A 7,172-nucleotide genomic window follows, 5' to 3' on the forward strand; every position below is an offset into this window, starting at 1 on the left:
TTAAATTTAAATTAAATTAAATTTAAAACTCAGCTCCTCAGTCACACTAGCCACATTTCAGGGGCTCAACGGCCACATGTGTCTAGTGGCTACTGCACTGGACGGTGCAGATATAGAATGTTTCCATCGTTGCAGAAAGTTCTGCTGGACAGTGCTAGACTATTGTCTTCCATCGCATTCGGATCTAAGCTGGGTGGGAAATGACACCCTCTTCTCTGAGATCCCCACCAGTCTCCAGTTCTCTTGCTTTTTCTCCAGGCTGTCTTCTGTTCCATTTTCATCTCCTCTTGAGTGTGTGAGTGTGCATGGGGCGGGGGGGGGGGGGGGGGGGCACAATGGTTAATGGTTTCAACCCCCCTCCCCTCAGCTTTCCCATTATTCTTCCTCTCCCATTATTCCCTCGGTGATACCTGTCATTACATGGCTGACCTTTCCTCAGATTCCTAAGAAGAGGAAGGGTTTGGTCACGCAGTGATTTATTAAAAGTGTCCTATGAAAATGCAATTCCTTTTATTATATAGGAAGCTATTAAAATGCATATTGATTAATATTCTTTATTATTTGATGTGAACATCAGATTTTCTTGTTATGTTGCATGCATTTCTTTACTATAACTGAGTTCTATTGAAAAATAGGATTCTGGAATGCTGATCTGGCAAGGGAAAAACAGAGAAAAAGGAGTCTCGTCTTGTCCCAGTGATTGTTTCAGAGGGAACATTGCACACAAATGAATTGGCAAATATCTAGCAGAGCGGGAGGGAGGTTTTGAGGAGGAGGGAGGGAGGGAGGTTCCGCAGTCAGTAAATAAACCGGGGAGTGCTCTGCTGTCAGGAGCAGAGCTTTAGAAGATAGTGTTATCACACTGCTGCATGTTTGTATTCTCTCCTCTTGCACAAAGAGAGGAAAGATTCAAGAGAGATATGAAGAGGAAATGAGAAGGGCAGAAATAGACCCCCGCCCCCACCCCAGTGGAGCTGTAAATAGGCAGTGAAATGTCTGCGCTCCTGGAGAGAAATCAGATCTTGGATGTAAGCGCTCAGAAGGAATTGTGAAGTCAAGCTTCTCTCCTGCTGCTGAATGCTGGAGATGTGCATCTTCCTTAAAACGTATCGCACATTTTCTTTTAATTATAAAAGTAACACACACTCAGTCTAGGACACATCGCAAATATACATAAATATGAAGAAGAAAACAAAAATTAATCACTACCCAGAGATAGACACTATTATAATTTCCTTCTGTTTCATCATACACACACACACACACACGCACACCCTTTCTATTTTAACATAATTGGGAATATACTAAAGATACCTTTTCATCCTTTTCCCCTTTTTATGTTATATCATGAGTATTTTCCCATGTCATTAAAAATTGCTTTAAAATATCATTTTTAAAGACTACATCATATGCCATCTTGTAAACACACCATAATTTATTTAACCAGTCTCCTGTTGTCAAATTTTAAGCACTTTTTTCCTCTTATAAATAGCATGGCAATGAACATTTGTTTGCATCTGCTTATCTTGCGTCGTTAGGAGTGGAAATCATGATCAAAGAGCATGAATTTTCATACAGTTTTTGCTGCACACGTGGCCAGGTGCCCATCTGGCATGCCTCTACCTGCCAAAACTCCGATAGTAGACAAGATTAAGCTGTTTTCTACAGGTGACGTGAGCCCTATGCAAATCAAAGGATACTGTTTTCCAATGTCCTGAATATTCTAAGATAGTTATAGCGTGTCCTGGTTATCAATCTATTGCTTTTCTGCTCCAGATTTGCCCTTTTTGACTGCTCTGTGAAAAGAGGGCTGGGACCTTGAAACATTTTTCCTTTCCCAACTGGCATTAAAACTTTGTCAGTAGAGGGCGCTGGAGAGACATTGCAGAAGGAAAGAGGTCTGCCTCCCGGTTCCAGTGTGTTTGTTTGGCAGGTTCCTGCAGCAGGCGCAGCTTCTCCAGTCCCAGGCTCCTGCAGCCCCAGAGGCCAGCAGCTACCTCTGGCACCCCACCTCTGGCAGCTTTGTAGCAGAGTGCCTCCAGGGACACCTCCCCATGAGCCGCTTTCCCCAGCTCTCTGGAGGCCGATTCCCGGCAAGTTCTGCTGCTGCAGCATCTCAGCAACCCTGCCGTCCTGTGCACCACGGCAGCACTGAGGGCAGCAGCTGCTCCTCGTATCTGCTATGCCTATATTCTCTAGAGTTGTCTCTGCTTCTTGCTAGCCACTCCCTTGTTACTCCAGTGCACTATTATAGTTAATAGTTCTGTATCTTAAACTTTCCCTGTTCAGATGGCTGGGTGCTTTCTCTTTTCTGATCAGACCCTGACTGATCCAGGAGCTGGACTGCCCTGATCTCTCTGCTGGGTGATGCAGCCTGACTCCTCAAGCCTGCCTGGGTCTCAGCACTGACCCAGCTCTGAATATTCTAAGTTGCAGTATTAAATAACAGAAACTCTGACTTAAATTTCCTTTTACGCTTTCAGGTTGAAAGACTTACTGACATTTAATTTAGAGGGCGGAGTGTAGACACTCCTGAACTACTGCTGCTTCCTCGTTTCCGATGGCCTCTGCTCAGCAGCCACCAAGTTCAGGCAATTCCTCCTGCATTGCTTCTCTCTGTTGACGTCTCTCCATTCCCCTCTCCCCATTCAGGCATCTAACCCTCTACACACAGCAATATGTTCTTGCCATCACCAGGTACTCCTCCTTTCTGCATATTGCTCCCCTACTCCAAACCAGTGGCATCTGAGTTAACAGCCCCCAGCCATGACCTCGGGTGATTAGTGACCTCGAGAACTAATGAAGATCATTTATTTTCTCTTTCCTGTTAGCGTCCAGAGCCACCAGCAAATGAGGCTGTCTGATTTGCTGGGTAAATAATAGATACCAAGGATAACAGCTATTCTGCTCTACTGAGCACGAAAGAAAACCGTCAGTTTAAGAATATTTGAACTGCTATTAAGTAATAATAAATTCCTCCTTCTCTGCTTGCTGGAAATCGCACACATCCTTCAAGATCCAAGTCACGTGTCACTGTTTCGGTAATGCTGTCCCTCAGCTTATCGGTGGGAATGAATCCCTTCTTTCCTCCGTACCCTTATTGTGTTTATCCCTCTGCTGTAGAGCAGATCACAGTTTGCCTGGGTTAGAGCCAAGTTTCCCATTGGATTGCGAATTCCTGCTGAGAAGGTACCATGTCTTGTTCATTTTCGTGTTGACTCATAAGTGCCTGATTAATGAATGCTATATTGTTATATTAACAGTAATAAAATTGATACTATGTGGTAAGCATACAGAGGACAAGAACAACCAGAATAAGGTGAACTCTAGACAAGTGATTCTCAAACTTTAGCTTCCATCAGAATCCCTGGGGGTAGGGGGGATGTGGGGGTTGGAGGGGTGGGGTAGGGGTGCCAGGGGAGGGAGGCTTGTTAAAAGAGCGATTCCTGGGCCCTTCCCATAGAGTTTCTAATTCTCTAGGTCTGGGATGGGAGTCCCCTAATCTGCTTGTGCACTTTTTCTTTTTCGGTGAGGAAGATTGGCCCTGAGCTAATATCTGTGCCAATCTTCCTCTATTTTGTATGTGGGACACCACCACAGGGTGTCTTGATGAGCTGTGCTAGGTCCACACCAGAGACCCGAACCACAAACTCCAGGCCACCAAAGTGGGCACGCAAACCTAGCCACTACACCACTGGGCCAGCCCTTCAATCTGCATTTTTAACAAGCTCCCAGGTGATGCTGAAGCTGCTGGTTGGGGGCCACATTTCAAGATCCGCCAGGCTAGTCTCAAGTCCCCATCATGTCTTCCCCCACCACATCCACCCCTTCTCCCCAGCCCCCACCACCAGTCTTTCTCAATATTCCCTCCAAATGTGCTTCGGTAATCCTCTGATTAACCCCAGGTATGAGAGGACTCACAAGGTGCTCTTTTCCAGCACCCATCATAGAATCATAGTTTCTCGACACAGAAACTTCAATCAAAGAAATCTCAGAGTTTTCTTTTAATTCCAGTTTTGTATCCAGAGCAGAATCCTTTTGACCACTGAGTGGTCCTCTCAACTGGAAATTTCCTCCTCTGTGACAGGCGATTGTCCTACTCCCCTCACGTTCTGACACTCTCTGAGTTGGACACGAACAGCTTTCACCTCACCTGCCTGCCTCTGACCAGCCCAGGACTGAAGAGGATGTCCACTGACCGGCACCAGGGACTGTCGCCTGTGAAGCACGCTCCTCTGGGAGCCCTTGTTTGGAAATTCTCACCCACCTGTTCCCCATTCCTTCTAGATCCTCACAGGGCACACATGTTCAAACAGTCTGGGTTTGAACGTGGGTTTAACTTGGGGACTTCACTGAACTGCCGTCCCTCAAGAAGAGCCGAGCACCTGCAGGAGGCATCAGGGTCTTCCAAGCACCCCCTCCTCCCGGCCCACCGCGGTGGCAGGGTTCGGACCCTCCCCGCTGGCTCCCCCAGGGGGCGCACCCGCCCCAGGCCAGGCCCGCGGGAGTCCCCTTCCCTGGGCCGGCCTGCCCTCGGCAAGACGGCAAGACGGTGCTTGCTGGGCGTCGCTCGGGCTTGTTTCTCGGTGGGACCGACGGTGGGTGCAGGCCCTGGAGAGGGACCCTCTGCTTGGGCTCGAGAGCCAGATTGCTGGGTCCTGCTCTGACCCTATACTCCTGCGTGACCTCGGGCAAGTTGCTCACCGTCTCTGAAACCTCGGGAAACTGCAGGATTAGTGAGATGATTTAACAAGAAAAAGCATTTCAGGCACTTTCCACCAGCCTGGTACAAAGCAGTGTTCTAAATGTTAGCTGCTATTATTAAGTTTGGAGCTGCTGGCTTCCATCTGAGTCTTTGCAGTGCAAGTCTTTGGTGTTTGCAGGAAAGAGCCAGGGCTCAGGATTCTGCAATTAGAGGGAAAGTGGGATAGAGGAGGAACGGGCTTTGCAGACTGGGGGTGGGGAAGGAAGCAACAAGAGTTTAGTGAATACTGTTTGCCACTTGCTTTATAGACACTAATATAATCCTCAGAGTAAAGCAAAAGAAATAGGAGGAAACCGTGCCTGTTTTACAGATGGTGAATAGGTGTCGGGAGGTTAAATGACTTGGTCAGCACTTGGCAGAGCTGGGGTCTGAACCCAGTAGTTGAAAAGCTGTGCTGCTCTTCATACTGGCATCCAATGGACACCGAGGAAACTCAGGGTAAGGGGCATCTGGGGAGGGGCAAAGGGGACTCAGGCTTGGGGCATGGAGGACACTGTCCCCAGTGGGCTGTTTCACAGACAAGGGCAGACCCTAGTCTGCCTGTCCCACACACAGCCCAGCAAGCCGCCTCCCTCCACCCCTGAAATTATGTCCCAGCCCTCCTGATTACAAATGGATCTGTCACCTGATTGAAGCAAAGTCTAACAGCCGGTGCCAAACTCCCTGGGTTTGTACCCCAGCTCTACCACCAACCAGCTCTGAGCCCTCCGGCAAGTTGCTTAACTGTTCCGGGCCTCAGTTTCCTTATCTTTAAAATGGGAGAATAATAATGCTCACCTCCTAGGATGGTCATGAGCTTCAGTGTGTTATATCTGTGAGGCCTTAGCACAGTGTCTGGCATAGAGGAAGCATCGGTCAGGGTTATGGGAGTGCATCTGACATGTCAAAGGTTGGTTTGTCTTGACTTTTCTACCAGCCAGCCTGGCAACCTGGAGGAGTCATTTCCTGTCTGTAGTCCATACAGAGTTTCCCCTCTACAAGGCAGCAGCAGAATCCTTTTGCTAGTGCTCGGTGTCAGCACTGTTCTCTGCTCCAGACCACCCTGCGAGATAGGGGCTAATATCGTCATTTCACAATGGGGGTGCTGAGGCTCAGAGAGGTGAATCGATGTGCCCAGCATCGCAGGGCTGGGAGGGGCAAAGCTGGAATCAGAGTCCTTTTTTCAGACATAACCCCATGATGAAGTCCTGTGGGTCAAATAGCTCAACAGAGTTTGGCTCAGGGTGGGGGAGGTAGGGGAAGGGCCTGGAACCTGTGGCATCTGCCTTCTACCCACCCCTCTCCCAGCAACACCAAGGTCTCTGTAGCTCAGGAGACTGTGAAACTTTCCCCATGACTTTTAGTCTATTTAGCCACGTATATGTTTTCTTCTCCATGCTCAGCATAGACACCTGGCTCCAGAATAAAACATACCTACTTCTTTTTTCAACATTGGCACCTGAGCCAACATCTGTTGCCAATCTTTCTTGTTTCTTCTTCTTCTTTTTCTCCCCAAAGGCCCCCAGTACATAGTTGTATATTTCAGTTTCGAGTGCCTCCAGCTGTGCCACATGGGATGCCACCCCAGCATGGCCCGACAAGTGGTGCCACGTCCGCGCCCAGGATCGGAACCAGTGAAACCCTGGGCTGCCGAAGTGGAGTGCATGAACTCAGCCACAAGGCCAGCCCCACACACCCACTTCTGAATTTCCATTTTTCTCTAGACTATCTTTCCATCCCGAAGGCTCTGGCTCTCTGCCCCACCCCATTTTAATAATAATAATTAAAATACCTAATATTTACCAAGAGCTTACTCTGTGCCTGACACTTCAGGAAAAATCCTTTGAAACATGAGCTCATTTAGGTTTCAGAACAACCTTGTGAGGTTGGAACTATTTTTGTCTCTATTTTACAGATTCCTCTACACTGTGTGTTGCTTCTCCTGCTAAATCGTGTCCTAAGCACATGCTATCTTCAGCTCTGCTGTTTCCTCCTTTCTTTCCTTTTATGGGTGCGTGTCTTATCTGCCCTTCTCTGTTTCTTATTAGCTTTCTGACCTTGGGCATGTTATTTATGTCAAAAGGCCTGATGTGAGGCTAAAATGAGACAATGCTCATAAGGTGCTTAGCACGGTGCGTGGCATGCTAAGTGCTCACTAAATGGTAGTTTTTATCATTGCATTATTAATAAGAACTGGATCATAACTTCCAAATGGTTTGGCCTCCTTGTTGTCTCCCCAGCACCCAGCCTGGCCTATTTTTAGCAAAATTCTGCTCATTCGCTAATGTTCCCGGGGCCGTACTGTAGAGAGGGGCAACTGAGATGTGGAGTGCATCCTGGCCCCGGCCCAAGCCTGGGCTTTTCACAGGGTTATTTTCAGAGGGCCGCCCTGTGACTGGCTGTCACAAACCCACAGCCCTGGAGGCTT

General features: G+C 48.1%; 1 long non-coding RNA gene across 1 annotated transcript; it reads left to right on the plus strand.

Moving 5' to 3' along the window:
• Positions 1 to 4,087: 4,087 nt before the first annotated feature.
• Positions 4,088 to 6,552, plus strand: LOC139075713 (uncharacterized). Its single transcript, XR_011526405.1, has 2 exons — positions 4,088 to 5,203; positions 6,263 to 6,552. It is a non-coding gene; the product is annotated as an uncharacterized lncRNA (long non-coding RNA).
• Positions 6,553 to 7,172: the final 620 nt, after the last annotated feature.

Source organism: Equus przewalskii, chromosome 14 (genome assembly GCF_037783145.1).
Source record: "Equus przewalskii isolate Varuska chromosome 14, EquPr2, whole genome shotgun sequence".
NCBI classification, from domain to species: Eukaryota; Metazoa; Chordata; class Mammalia; order Perissodactyla; family Equidae; genus Equus; species Equus przewalskii.